Genomic DNA, 16,198 nt, shown 5'->3' on the forward strand with positions numbered 1-16,198 from the left:
TGCTACTAATTAGGCTACTGATGGCATCGGGCTTGGAGTCACTGTTTTTAAAATTTTAACAGGCCTTTCAATATCGAAATATTTGAGTTCCTTTTCAGAAACTCATTTAATGTCGCCTGTATTTCCGTGCAGGGCAAAACGACGAGGAAGTAATCGAATATTTGCACGCTTAGTCTTTTTCAACGAATGTTCTGCCATATCCTTGTTGTATATACAAATTTTTTTTACGTGGCTGAGGAGGCTGAATAGTCAAAAACAGTCAAAAATATAAGTCGCTTAGCGAGTGTAATTCCTTCCAAACTATTTTTAAGACATGAAATGTTTTGTCGTAGCTAGCGTTGCCAACTGCCCTCCAATCCAGCGTGTAGTCCCAAAATTGAGCTTATCTTATCTGAAACTTATGAAGCTGCAAAGGACGCAGCTTTTACTATAAAATGTCAAAGAAAAATACTTTATACGAACAGGAGCACTATTGCTCATTTCGGATCGGCATCATATTATCACAAGACTCACGACATGGCCAATTATTAACGGCATAAAACGGCTTGTTAAAATTTAGAAAACTGTCATTCCCAGCAAGAAACCATCAGTAGCCCAATTAGTAACACATTTTTAAACTGTCAATTATGGTTATTGTTTACCATTTGAGATTTCAGCCTACATATTATACGAATGCCGTCAATCCTGTTTTGTCGACGTACGATTGAATCATCTCATTGGCATACACGACCAGTTTAACCCATGGAAGTTGGTCGCAAGATAGTAAAGTTCAGTGTGGCGATCGGGTAGTAAACAAGAGAGCTATGCTCAAATATATGGACACGTAGAGTCACATAATTTTGATGACGTCATAGCGAAAAAAAAAGTAATAGCCTTCTGGAGAAAATTTTTATCTTTAACCACCAAAAATTTCAAAGCAATTGGTCCAGTATTCGAAGAGAAAAGCGACTTTTTAAAAACGTGTCAAAGAACAACAAGAACAAGAACAAGAACAAGAACAACAACAACATAATATTGAAACGATCGTTATGTCCACTACGTGTCCAATAATAGTACTGAATAGTATAGCGCCGTAGGTCAAAGATAGGTAGGTAGGTTGTAGCAGATAGGGCAGTGGGTCGAGGATAGGTAGGTTGAGGTAAGGGCAGTGGGTCGAGAGGGGAAGGTTCAGGGAGATAGAGTGGTGGTTCGGGGATGCGAAAGTGGGGAGATGGGGCAGTGGGTCGTGGATAGGAAGGTTGAGGGAGATAGGGCAGTGGGTTGAGGATAGGAAAGTTGAGAAAGATCGGGCAGTAGGTCGAGGATAGATAAGTAGATTGATGTAGGGCAGTGGGTCGAGGACAGTTTTCAAGTGAACGAATAGCTCGCGGAGGTCTAAGTGTCTTTAACGGAGTCCTGAGGGTGCGTACGGAGCATTTTGAAAACCTAAAGTCTACGTAGTAGGATGTAACAATGCGAACAACTAAGTAACGAATGTTTGCTCGACTTTTGATCTCTTGAATTCTTCCTCATGGATCTACACTCTACCATTGCAAAATTATTGGTTCATATTTCAAGAATTAGGACTTACTTATTTGATGAGGACGTATATTTACCAAAACACAACTAAAAACTAACAAACAACACGCAAAAATTGCCAAAACGAGATAATATCCACAACCACAAAAGACGTCTGAATGGAAAAAGTATCTGAGCGCTTCTGAAACGTTTATTTTTACTTCATTTTTGCAATTATGCTGATTGGCCAATGTTACGACAGTAAATAAGGAAGTGTATACTCGGGGAAACATTCATATTTATAATCAGTGATTTATAAAGTTGTTATACATAAATACGCTACACAGACGCAATGCTCATATTTATGGAAAATTTAAATTGTTTCGCGATCCAGAGCGGGGGGTTTCGCGTCCCAAATTTGGGTTGCGACCCAGTAGTTGCGGACCCCTGCCCTACAGTACGTCTAATTGTTACGTATGTTATGACTAAGATATTACTTCTAATTTTAAGATTAGAGTGACAAGTTTAAACACGTAATCTATTAACCAAAAGCTGATAGTTTACCCAATATCCTATAGTCCTATAAGTGTCCCTGTCTAGGCCGGCTTTTACCTCTTCTTTCCAGTGGAGGGGTACTGGTACTGGTGTGTGATGAACGACAGGCTTTGCTTCAGGGTCTATCATAAGTTTTTTTGGCGGCCCGTCCATCATATATGGAGCGGTTGGTGTTCGCAGGTGTTGAAAGTGCTAGATTTGTATTATTCGATTAGATACTCCTGTAGCTTCTGTCGGTTTTCCCCATTCGGCGAGGAGGGTAACGACGTTGGGATTGGTGGGGGAAGTTTGCGGCGGGGACATGTGCATATTTATATGTCACCATTTTTAGTCCCTGTCAAAGTTTTGTCCGTCATGTTAATTGATGTAATTTCCCTGTTGACTCCGCCAATCTTTGAAAAATTAAACAAGTTCAATGCATGCTTTCCTGCCCAAGAGGCTTGTCCGAGCTGTCGGTAATGTAAATGATCTGACGCGAACGAACATTTTTTCCCGTTATCAGTTGTTCCTGAAAATCTTGCAACTAGGGCGCCAAGGATATGTATCCATTTGTTATTGGTCGCAGTCATTGTTGTTGGGGTTTGAAATACTTTTTAAACCCCAATTTAGCAAAGTCAGATGGCAGTATGTCGATCATAATATCAAAAAATAGCTGTGGATCTGACTTGCGTTTTTCCCATCTTTGGCACATATTGGTGGTGGTCCAGAACCATTCCGTTGGATGAATTCTTGTAAACTGAGTGTAATGAATTGGACATAGAGTTCTCCATGTCATCAGGTTCCTGTGATGGTTTGACCATTTTTGACGATGTTTTGCCTCTACAAACTGATTCAAAATGGTGTAGTTTCAAGCAGTGGTAGCAAGTCTGATTGAAAGCAGGACAGGAACGTTATTTGATTCTCAGTGGAGAACTTTTGCCGTGTCCTGTTTCTCCGCAGTAAGTACATGTGGCTTGCATCTTATCGGATGTGGGCTTGACTTGAATGCGCCCCTTTCGATATGAGCTGATGGCGTCTGTGGACTGGGAATCTGTCGCTTGGCAGACTGTGACTTGCCCACGAATGCGGGCGCCAAAGTTTCTTACTGGTTCGTCTCTGTCTTGTTTCATGTTGGCGAGCTTGACTCTGGCGATCATGGCATTTTCCTTTGATAGCGTTCAGTATGTCTTGTTCTGATTTTTCTGTAAGATCAGGTGAGGTGCGAGTTAGATCTTTGCGCAGTGGATCGTCACAGCATTCCAATAGTTGAAAATTATGTCTTGGCCAAATATTTTTGTGGCAGCTTTGTAGTCTGTCCATCTTGATTCAAAATATGTCCATTGTTCAGTTGAGCTAGCAGATGTGATGGTTGGACGTTTTACTTTCTCAACTTGGGTTGTGGGTTGTTGAGTTTTTTGTGCGCTGTGTGTGGTAGCGTGTAAATTCAGCAATGCAGCAACAATAGAGGCCTCATCCTCTGTTTCAAATTCACATTCGTTGATTGGGCATCTGATCTTTGGCATCTTGATGTCACAAGGTATCCCACATAGGGTAAATCATAGATAATTATATATCACTATTTGTTTATTAGGCTATCAGTAAATAATAATTTACCCACTATATGAAAAGAAAGTATATGGTGAATAACGAATACCAATAAATATATAAACATAAAGAAATGCACAATGCTACTGATAATCTACTAATAACTTTGTCATTTTTTAGCTCTCATTCTAAAAATAGGTTGGCTCTGGTTTTACTTGCGAAATTTTGTTGACAAGCTGGTATATATAATTGTGATGGATCTTGGCTAAGGCAAAGTGCTAAATTTGTTTTCGATTGATATTCATGCTAAAATTTAAAACGAAATGACATTTTGTAATGTGGTTTAATATTTTGATAAAATTATATTTAAGTAGGATCAAAAAAACGCCGCTCCCGAAGTATGTGCACCAAGATGGCGCACAACCTGAACCATAACCTGGTACAAATACTATGTTCAGGATGTGCGCTATCTTGGTGCATATACTTCTGGAGCATATACGGAGGTTGGCAACAGCAAGCGGATGTACTTGATGAATATCCAGCTTGTCAAGTTGAAAATAGTACGACAAATTGACATTTAAAAATAGGAATAATTTAAAACAGAGGAATAAGACTCGGAAGCATGAAAATGTTTTGTGAAACCGTACGTATATGCATAAGCTGCCGGGAGACCATTATGAACGTAGAGGATAAGAGCATTTATATATACTGGAATGAATTTTCTAGAATCATTGACTATACTCTATCGACCGTAAAGAAGATTTCGAATTTTTAAAATTATTAGTATATTTTGCAATAGAAACGTGAATAAAAAGAAAAGTGAGAATCTGTGAATGGCTTGTGTGTAAATCTTGCCAATCCTTCTGACCATTACTTTTTACCGACGGCGTCTATATTAAGAAAGGTATAGCAGTCACATCGCATGAACTAAACTGACAACACATTCTTGTCCCAAACCAAGCTAATTCGTGGCGAGTTCGCTTTACGTAATATCAATACTTTTCGAAATTCTCAAAATACCCAAATCAAAACCTAATTAACAATAAATTTGGTCATAGTAATTATATTTAACGTATTTTTTAGCATTTTTTTCATCAATGGCTAAACTGTCAAATAGTGATATTATCTTACAGGTTACGAGTTAGTCATTATTTTCATTCATATACTGGTGTGATAAAATATATTTAGATAATTATAAAACAACGTAATCAGCGTTATTTTTTAAAATACAATATTCTGAATAATAGCAAACATCGAGGACTGTTGATGAAATTAGTATATATATATATATATATATAGATATGTAACTAACATTGATAAATAATAGTTGGTTAGCTCAAATAATGACTTCAGTCAGTTACTGGACATGTTGAAGGAGAAAATTTTGCAGATATTGCGACATCATGCAGGTGTTAATGAAGGCTGCAACCTGTCACAAAGTTGGATTTGGACTTGGAAAAAATCCACGAATCACCTGATGATCTGAACAAAGTAAATCACACAAGTTTTTTCGATAAGATTCTGATATCACCAGACCATGCATATATATATAGCTAAGGCAAAACGAGACTGCTGTTCATATCCACAATGGGTAGAGAACAAACGTTTGAACTCAATGGAAGAAGTATTTATATTCCGGTATTTGTACTGGTTCATGATGCAACAACAAATACTTCGACTTGGTAATTTAATTCACAATATCTTCCAGTACTTAAAAAGTTTGATATAAGTTTTCATACCTTTGTCGAGTGGACATAACAAAGCCGCAAAATAATTTTCATAGTCAGAAAGAAAAACTATAGCTGCATTGTCTAAAAGGTTGTCTGATTAAAACAAATAGAATTAAATGAGTTTAACTGCAGACCAACAAAAGAATAATAATTTATCTATATATCGAATATTATATATGTACATGTATTAGTAATTTTACCCATATTTGACACCGCTTCATTCGCAAGGCCGTTCATTTCCTCTCCGTGCTCGAGGTGAATAAATTCTGCAAACGTTCAATTTGTGTCAAAAAATTAACAAATGTCTTAAATTAGAAGGAAAATAATAAAAGAGTTTACTAGTACTTTTTTTTGTTATGCTAATCAATAACTTTCCACGACGTTTTGAAAGCATTCAATTGGGATACATTTTGTGTACACAACATACCATCGTCTGCTTTCCTAATATGATAAGTTCCATCTCCTTCATAGTCAACATGAAATTCAAATTCAACATATCTGGCAAATAAAACGGTGTTACAAAAATTGTCCTTCTATGCAACCTGTTATCTAATTTTATAATTGTGTTTTCGAGAATTTATTGGAAAGCATTATTAATTAGTATGCTATCAGATCCGAGGCAATAGACTCGTAACTCTTGGACAAGTAAATAGTAGGTAAATAATTTATTTTTAATTTTAGCTATTTTCAATAATATTTTACTTATTGTAACACATTTATACTCTATAGATTTTGCTTTTTGTTTTCATATATTTACCTGGACCCATTTTCCTTTGAAACAGCTTGGAATCCAGTTTCTGTAGACGTGATATTAGTGAATCTGGCACAAGAGACCATAGACGTTATTTCATCAGTCCAGAATACCACGTAGTTTTTGATAACTACAAAATGGGAAAAACTTAAATTACGGTGTTTCCCCGAAAAAAAGTCCTATAGCCTGAAAAGAGGACCTAGCCCAAATTCAAAAATGATTCTAATCCAAGCCATACCCTTAAAATAAGATCTAGCCGATAGCGTGAAATTTGTTTTGACCTAATCGAAGGCAAGAAAACTCTCTTACACGATTCAAATGGTTAAACTAAAACGCGCGAGAAAGGAAAAGGTTCAATGAGTGAAATCTTCATTGGAATTTATGAATCTAGTGACTGGCATGACATTCCAGAGAATGATGATATGGTCAATTTTGAATAATGGCAGTTTTTTGTTTAATAAAAACGTGTTATTTTTAAGTAAATGGATATCGGGTTTCATATTTTGTATATTTGAAAATCTCGTAATTTTCTACTTCGTAATTTTGTTTTTGATAAATGGCATCCTCCCATATAAGCCCTAGTGTTATTTTTTGAAAGAAAATTAAAATAAGACCCTGTCTTATATTTGGGAAACACAGTGTATGTTAGCATTGGTTGATTAGAATTTAATACTAGTTACACGAAAATGGTTTTGACTAATAACGGATTGGAAGTTATTACGTCGATATTAACCTAAAGAGTCATGTTTTTCATTAAAATCAGCAAAAACAAGTGGGTTCAACACACTTCTATAATTTAGTCTCAATTTGAGTTGTTATCTCCATCTCCACCGTACCTTTCTAGCATCGATTTCTATGCCCTCTGACATACAGCTTTTCTGTAACTGACTTGCAATTGTTATCAGTGCAATTGATGACAATAGTATGAGTAATTCAACAATTGAAATCATGCTCATTATGACCGTAAACGCTTCGTGATTTTTCTAATTTACCTGTAACAAATAGGAAAACGTGTTGTTCGTATATGGGTTTGCTTTGTATAAAAGTTCATCCGTATTATATGTATCAAACAAAGGTTCTTTAAAACGCCTTATTTAAAACATCTCAACTATATTATCAAAAACTAGAAGTTTATTTCAACGAAACAACCAAAAATAGAATGAACTGTTGCTCACATAGCTGCAATGTGAATGCTGCTATAATCTATATTCTATTGTGCTGCTTTTATGCCTCACAAGGCCCTGTTTCATTTCATAGTTCTTGAGTAGAAACTACTGTCACTCCCAGCGAGAAACCATCAGTAGCCCAATTAGTAACACATTTTTAAACTGTCAATTATGGTTATTGTTTACCATTTGAGATTCCAGCCTACATATTATACGAATGCCGTCAATCCTGTTTTGTCGACGTACGATTGAATCATCTCATTGGCATACACGACCAGTTTAACCCATGGAAGTTGTCGCAAGATAGTAAAGTTCAGTGTGGCGATCGGGTAGTAAATAATAGTACTGAATAGTATAGCGCCGTAGGTCAAAGATAGGTAGGTTGTAGCAAATAGGGCAGTGGGTCGTGGATAGGTAGGTTGAGGGAGGTAGGGCAGTAGGACGAAAGGGGGAAGGTTCAGGGAGATAGAGTGGTGGTTCGGGGATGCGAAAGTTGGGGGATGGGGCAGTGGGCCGTGGATAGGAAGGTTGAGGGAAATAGGGCAGTGGGTTGAGGATAGGAAAGTTGAGGGAGGTCGGGCAGTGGGTCGAGGATAGATAAGTAGATTGATGTAGGGCAGTGGGTCGAGGACAGTTTTCAAGTGAACGAATAGCTCGCGGAGGTCTAAGTGTCTTTAACGAGGTCCTGAGGGTGCGTACGGAGCATTTTGAAAACCTAAAGTCTACGTAGTAGGATGTAACAATGCGAACAACTAAGTAACGAATGTTTCCTCGGCTTTTGATCTCTTGAATTCTTCCTCTTGAATCTACACTCTACCATTGCAAAATTATTGGTTCTTATTTCAAGAATTAGGACTTAGTTATTTGATTAGGACGTATATTTACCAAAACGCAACTAAAAACTAACAAACAACACGCGAAAATTGCCAAAACGAGATAATATCGACAACCACGAAAGACTGTCTGAATGGAAAAAGTATCTGAGCGCTTCTGAAACGTTTATTGTTACTTCATTTTTGCAATTATGCTGATTGGCCAATGTTACGACAGTAAATAAGGAAGTGTATACACGGGGAAACATTCATATTTATAATCAGTGATTTATAAAGTTGTTATACATAAATACGCTACACAGACGCAATGCTCATTTTTATGGAAAATTTAAATTGTTTCGCGATCCAGAGCGGGGTGTTTCGCGTCCCAAATTTGGGTCGCGACCTCGTAGTTGCGGACCCCCGCCCTACAGTACGTCTAATTGTTACGTATTTTATGACTAAGATATTACTTCTAATTTTAAGATTAGAGTGACTAAGTTTAAACACGTAATCTATTAACCAAAAGCAGATAGTTTACCCAATATCCTATAGTCCTATAAGTGTCCCTGTCTAGGCCGGCTTTTACCTCTTCTTTCCAGTGGAGGGGTACTGGTACTGGTGTGTGGTGAACGACAGGCTTTGCTTCAGGGTCTATCATAAGTTTTATTGGCGGCCCTTCCATCATATAGGGAGCGGTTGGTGTTTGCAGGTGTTGAAAGTGCTAGATTTGTATTATTCGATTAGATACTCCTGTAGCTTCTGTCGGTTTTCCCCATTTGGCGAGTATGGTAACGACGTTGGGATTGGTGGGGGAAGTTTGCGGCGAGGACATGTGCATATTTATATGTCACCATTCTTGGTCCCTGTCAAAGTTTTGTCCGTCATGTTAATTGATGTCATTTCCCTGTTGAATCCGCCAATCTTTGAAAAATTAAACAAGTTCAATGCATGCTTTCCTGCTCAAGAACAGCTTGTCCGAGCTGTCGGTAACGTAAATGATCGGACGGGAACGAACTATTTTCCCGTTATCAGTTGTTCCTGAAAATCTTGCAACTAGGGCGCCAAGAATATGTATCCATTTGTTATTGGTCGCAGTCATTGTTGTTGGGGTTTGAAATTCTTTTTAAACCCCAATTTAGCAAAGTCAGATGGCAGTATGTCGATCATAATATCAAAAAATAGCTGTGGATCTGACATGCGTTTTTCCCATCTTTGGCACATATTGGTGGTGGTCCAGAGCCATTCCGTTGGATGAATTCTTGTAAACTGAGCGTAATGAATTGGACATAGAGTTCTCCATGTCATCAGGTTCCTGTGGTGGTTTGACCATTTTTGACGATGTTTTGCCTCTACAAACTGATTCAAAATGGTATAGTTTCAAGCAGTGGTAGCAAGTCTGATTGAAAGCAGGACAGGAACGTTATTTGATTCTCAGTGGAGAACTTTTGCCGTGTCCTGTTTCTCCGCAGTAAGTACATGTGGCTTGCATCTTATCGGATGTGGGCTTGACTTGAATGCGCCCCTTCCGATATGAGCTGATGGCGTCTGTGGTCTGGGAATCGAACAGTCTGAAGGCGGATCTGTTACCCAATTCTTTGGCTTTGACGAATTTGAAGACTTCTTCCAGGGTCATGTTTTGGTTCGGGTCCCCAAGAAGATCTAGTTGAAAGTCGGAGTTACCTATTCCTCTAGAGAGGATGTCGCGCATAATTTCTTCTGTGTAATTCACATTTTGACTGCATGAGGGACTGCATTACAGACTGTCGCTTGGCCACGAATGCGGGCGCCAAAGTTTCTTACAGGTTCGTTTCTGTCTTGTTTCATGTTGGCGAGCTTGACTCTGGCGATCATGGCATTTTCCTTTGATAGCGTTCAGTATGTCTTGTTCTGATTTTCCTGTAAGATTAGGTGAGGTGCGAGTTAGATCTTTGCGCAGTGGATCGTCACAGCATTCCAATAGTTGGAAAATTATGTCTTGGCCAGATATTTTTGTGGCAGCTTTGTAGTCTGTCCATCTTGATTCAAAATATGTCCATTCTTCAGTTGAGCTAGCAGATGTGATGGTTGGACGTTTTACTTTCTCAACTTGGGTTGTGGGTTGTTGAGTTTTTTGTGCGCTGTGTGTGGTAGCGTGTAAATTTAGCAATGCAGCAACAATAGAGGCCTCATCCTCTGTTTCAAATTCACATTCGTTGATTGGGCATCTGATCTTTGGCATCTTGATGTCACAAGGTATCCCACATAGGGTAAATCATAGATAATTATATATCACTATTTGTTTATTAGGCTATAAGTAAATAATGATTTACCCACTATATGAAAAGAAAGTATATGGTGAATAACAAATACCAATAAATATATAAACATAAAGAAATGCACAATGCTACTGATAATCTACTAATAACTTTGTCTGTTTTTAGTTCTCATTCTAAAAATAGGTTGGCTCTGGTTTTACTTGCGAAATCCTGTTGACAAGCTGGTATATATAATTGTGATGGATCATGGCTAAGGCAAAGTGCTAAATTTGTTTTCGATTGATATTCATGCTAAAATTTAAAACAAAATGATATTTTGTAATGTGGTTTAATATTTTGATAAAATTATATTTAAGCAGGATCAAAAAAACGCCGCTCCCGAAGTATGTGCTCCAAGATGGCGCACAACCTGAACCATAACCTGGTACAAATGCTATGTTCAGGATGTGCGCTATCTTGGTGCATATACTTCTGAAGCTCTGAAAAAAAAAAACGGAGATTGGCAACAGCAAGCGGATGTACTTGATGAATATCCAGCTTGTCAAGTTGAAAATAGTACGACAAATTGACATTTAAAAATAGGAATAATTTAAAACAGAGGAATAAGACTCGGAAGCATGAAAATGTTTTGTGAAACCGTACGTATATGCATAAGCTGCCGGGAGACCATTATAAACGTAGAGGATAAGAGCATTTATATATACTGGAATGAATTTTCTAGAATCATTGATTATACTCTATCGACCGTAAAGAAGATTTCGAATTTTTAAAACTATTAGTATATTTTGCAATAGAAACGTGAATAAAAAGAAAAGTGAGAATCTGTGAATGGCTTGTGTGTAAATCTTGCCAATCCTTCTGACCATTACTTTTTACCGACGGCGTCTATATTAAGAAACGTATAGCAGTCACATCGCATGAACTAAACTGACAACACAATCTTGTCCCAAACCAAGCTAATTCGTGGCGAGTTCGCTTTACGTAATATCAATACTTTTCGAAATTCTCAAAATACCCAAATCAAAACCTAATTAACAATAAATTTGGTCATAGTAATTATATTTAACGTATTTTTTAGCATTTTTTTTATCAATGGCTAAATTGTCAAATAGTGATATTATCTTACAGGTTACGAGTTAGTCATTATTTTCATTCATATACTGGTGTGATAAAATATATTTAGATAATTATAAAACAACGTAATCAGCGTTATTTTTTAAAATACAATATTCTGAATAATAGCAAACATCGAGGACTGTTGATGAAATTAGTATATATATATATATATAGATATGTAACTAACATTGATAAATAATAGTTGGTTAGCTCAAATAATGACTTCAGTCAGTTACTGGACATGTTGAAGGAGAAAATTTTGCAGATATTGCGACATCATGCAGGTGTTAATGAAGGCTGCAACCTGTCACAAAGTTGGATTTGGACTTGGAAAAAATCCACGAATCACCTGATGATCTGAACAAAGTAAAGCATACAAGTTTTTTCGATAAGATTCTGATATCACCAGACCTTGCATATATATATAGCTAAGGCAAAACGAGACTGCTGTTCATATCCACAATGGGTAGAGAACAAACGTTTGAACTCACTGGAAGGAGTATTTATCTTCCGGTATTTGTACTAGTTCATGATGCAACAACAAATACTTCGACTTGGTAATTTAATTTACAATATCTTCCAGTACTTAAAAAGTTTGATATAAGTTTTCATACCTTTGTCGAGTGGACATAACAAAGCCGCAAAATAATTTTCATAGTCAGAAAGAAAAACTATAGCTGCATTGTCTAAAAGGTTGTCTGATTAAAACAAATAGAATTAAATGAGTTTAACTGCAGACCAACAAAAAAATAATAATTTATCTATATATTGAATATTATATATGTACATGTATTAGTAATTTTACCCATATTTGACACCGCTTCATTCGCAAGGCCGTTCATTTCCTCTCCGTGCTCGAGGTGAATAAATTCTGCAATTTGTGTCAAAAAATTAACAAATGTCTTAAATTAGAAGGAAAATAATAAAAGAGTTTACTAGTACTTTTTATTGTTATGCTAATCAATAACTTTCCACGACGTTTTGAAAGCATTCAATTGGGATACATTTTGTGTACACAACATACCATCGTCTGCTTTCCTAATATGATAAGTTCCATCTCCTTCATAGTCAACATGAAATTCAAATTCAACATATCTGGCAAATAAAACGGTGTTACAAAAATTGTCTTTCTATGCAACCTGTTATCTAATTTTATAAATGTGTTTTCGAGAATTTATTGGAAAGCATTATCAATTAGTATGCTATCAGATCCGAGGCAATAGACTCGTAACTCTTGGACAAGTAAAAAGTAGGTAAATAATTTATTTTTAATTTTAGCTATTTTCAATAATATTTTACTTATTGTAACACATTTATACTCTATAGATTTTGCTTTTTGTTTACATATATTTACCTGGACCCATTTTCCTTTGAAACAGCTTGGAATCCAGTTTCTGTAGACGTGATATTAGTGAATCTGGCACAAGAGACCATAGACGTTATTTCATCAGTACAGAATACCACGTAGTTTTTGATAACTACAAAATGGGAAAAACTTAAATTACGGTGTTTCCCCGAAAATAAGTCCTATAGCCTGAAAAGAGGACCTAGCCCAAATTCAAAAATGATTTTAATCCAAGCCATACCCTTAAAATAAGATCTAGCCGATAGCGTGAAATTTGTTTTGACCTAATCGAAGGCAAGAAAACTCTCTTACACGATTCAAATGGTTAAACTAAAACGCGTGAGAAAGGAAAAGGTTCAATGAGTAAAATCTTCATTGGAATTTATGAATCTAGTGACTGGCATGACATTCCAGAGGATGATGATATGGTCAATTTTGAATAATGGCAGTTTTTTGTTTAATAAAAATTTTTAAGTAAATGGATATCGGGTTTCATATTTTGTATATATGAAAATCTCGTAATTTTCTACTTCGTAATTTTGTTTTTGATAAATGGCATCTTCCCATATAAGCCCTAGTGTTATTTTTCGAAAGAAAATTAAAATAAGACCCTGTCTTATATTTGGGAAACACAGTGTATGTTAGCATTGGTTGATTAGAATTTAATACTAGTTACACGAAAATGGTTTTGACTAATAACGGATTGGAAGTTATTACTTCGATATTAACCTAAAGAGTCATGTTTTCCATTAAAATCAGCAAAAACAAGTGGGTTCAACACACTTCTATAATTTAGTCTCAATTTGAGTTGTTATCTCCATCTCCACCGTACCTTTCTAGCATCGATTTCTATGCCCTCTGACATACAGCTTTTCTGTAACTGACTTGCAATTGTTATCAGTGCAATTGATGACAATAGTATGAGTAATTCAACAATTGAAATCATGCTCATTATGACCGTAAACGCTTCGTGATTTTTCTAATTTACCTGTAACAAATAGGAAAACGTGTTGTTCGTATATGGGTTTGCTTTGTATAAAAGTTCATCCGTATTATATGTATCAAACAAAAAAACATCTCAACTATATTATCAAAAACTAGAAGTTTATTTCAACGAAACAACCAAAAATAGAATGAACTGTTGCTCACATAGCTGCAATGTGAATGCTGCTATAATCTATATTCTATTGTGCTGCTTTTATGCCTCACAAGGCCCTTTTTCATTTCATAGTTCTTGAGTAGAATCTACTGTCACTCCCAGCGAGAAACCATCAGTAGCCCAATTAGTAACACATTTTTAAACTGTCAATTATGGTTATTGTTTACCATTTGAGATTCCAGCCTACATATTATACGAATGCCGTCAATCCTGTTTTGTCGACGTACGATTGAATCATCTCATTGGCATACACGATCAGTTTAACCCATGGAAGTTGGTCGCAAGATAGTAAATTTCAGTGTGGCGATCGGGTAGTAAATAATAGTACTGAATAGTATAGCACCGTAGGTCAAAGATAGGTAGGTTGTAGCAAATAGGGCAGTGGGTCGAGGATAGGTAGGTTGAGGGAGATAGGGCAGTAGGACGAGAGGGGAAAGGTTCAGGGAGATAGAGTGGTGGTTCGGGGATGCGAAAGTTGGGGGATGGGGCAGTGGGCCGTGGATAGGAAGGTTGAGGGAGATAGGGCAGTGGGTTGAGGATAGGAAAGTTGAGGGAGGTCGGGCAGTGGGTCGAGGATAGATAAGTAGATTGATGTAGGGCAGTGGGTCGAGGACAGTTTTCAAGTGAACGAATAGCTCGCGGAGGTCTAAGTGTCTTTAACGCAGTCCTGAGGGTGCGTACGGAGCATTTTGAAAACCTAAAGTCTACGTAGTAGGATGTAACAATGCGAACAACTAAGTAACGAATGTTTCCTCGACTTTTGATCTCTTGAATTCTTCCTCTTGAATCTACACTCTACCATTGCAAAATTGTTGGTTCCTATTTCAAGAATTAGGACTTAGTTATTTGATTAGGACGTATATTTACCAAAACGCAACTAAAAACTAACAAACAACACGCGAAAATTGCCAAAACGAGATAATATCCACAACCACAAAAGACTGTCTGAATGGAAAAAGTATCTGAGCGCTTCTGAAACGTTTATCGTTACTTCATTTTTGCAATTATGCTGATTGGCCAATGTTACGACAGTAAATAAGGAAGTGTATACTCGGGGAAACATTCATATTTATAATCAGTGATTTATAAAGTTGTTATACATAAATACGCTACACAGACGCAATGCTCATTTTTATGGAAAATTTAAATTGTTTCGCGATCCAGAGCGGGGTGTTTCGCGTCCCAAATTTGGGTCGCGACCTCGTAGTTGCGGACCCCTGCCCTACAGTACGTCTAATTGTTACGTATTTTATGACTAAGATATTACTTTTAATTTTAAGATTAGAGTGACTAAGTTTAAACACGTAATCTATTAAACAAAAGCAGATAGTTTACCCAATATCCTATAGTCCTATAAGTGTCCCTGTCTAGGCCGGCTTTTACCTCTTCTTTCCAGTGGAGGGGTACTGGTACTGGTGTGTGGTGAACGACAGGCTTTGCTTCAGGGTCTATCATAAGTTTTATTGGCGGCCCTTCCCTCATATAGGGAGCGGTTGGTGTTCGCAGGTGTTGAAAGTGCTAGATTTGTATTATTCGATTAGATACTCCTGTAGCTTCTGTCGGTTTTCCCCATTCGGCGAGTATGGTAACGACGTTGGGATTGGTGGGGGAAGTTTGCGGCGGGGACATGTGCATATTTATATGTCACCATTCTTGGTCCCTGTCAAAGTTTTGTCCGTCATGTTAATTGATGTCATTTCCCTGTTGAATCCGCCAATCTTTGAAAAATTAAACAAGTTCAATGCATGCTTTCCTGCTCAAGAACAGCTTGTCCGAGCTGTCGGTAACGTAAATGATCGGACGGGAACGAACTATTTTCCCGTTATCAGTTGTTCCTGAAAATCTTGCAACTAGGGCGCCAAGAATATGTATCCATTTGTTATTGGTCGCAGTCATTGTTGTTGGGGTTTGAAATTCTTTTTAAACCCCAATTTAGCAAAGTCAGATGGCAGTATGTCGATCATAATATCAAAAAATAGCTGTGGATCTGACATGCGTTTTTCCCATCTTTGGCACATATTGGTGGTGGTCCAGAGCCATTCCGTTGGATGAATTCTTGTAAACTGAGCGTAATGAATTGGACATAGAGTTCTCCATGTCATCAGGTTCCTGTGGTGGTTTGACCATTTTTGACGATGTTTTGCCTCTACAAACTGATTCAAAATGGTATAGTTTCAAGCAGTGGTAGCAAGTCTGATTGAAAGCAGGACAGGAACTAGGCTTGCACGTAATTTACGGATTTACGGAATTACGTAATTATTTGGAGTTACGGAAGAGAAGTTACG

General features: G+C 37.1%; 1 long non-coding RNA gene across 1 annotated transcript; it reads right to left on the reverse strand.

Annotated features, from left to right (window-relative positions):
• Positions 1-5,384: 5,384 nt before the first annotated feature.
• Positions 5,385-6,183, reverse strand: LOC144430425 (uncharacterized). The gene is made up of 3 exons (XR_013479533.1): positions 6,064-6,183; positions 5,734-5,804; positions 5,385-5,572 (listed from the first exon to the last, which is right to left on the reverse strand). It is a non-coding gene; the product is annotated as an uncharacterized LOC144430425 (long non-coding RNA).
• Positions 6,184-16,198: the final 10,015 nt, after the last annotated feature.

The sequence above is a fragment of the Styela clava genome, chromosome 12 (genome assembly GCF_964204865.1).
Source record: "Styela clava chromosome 12, kaStyClav1.hap1.2, whole genome shotgun sequence".
NCBI lineage: Eukaryota > Metazoa > Chordata > Ascidiacea > Stolidobranchia > Styelidae > Styela > Styela clava.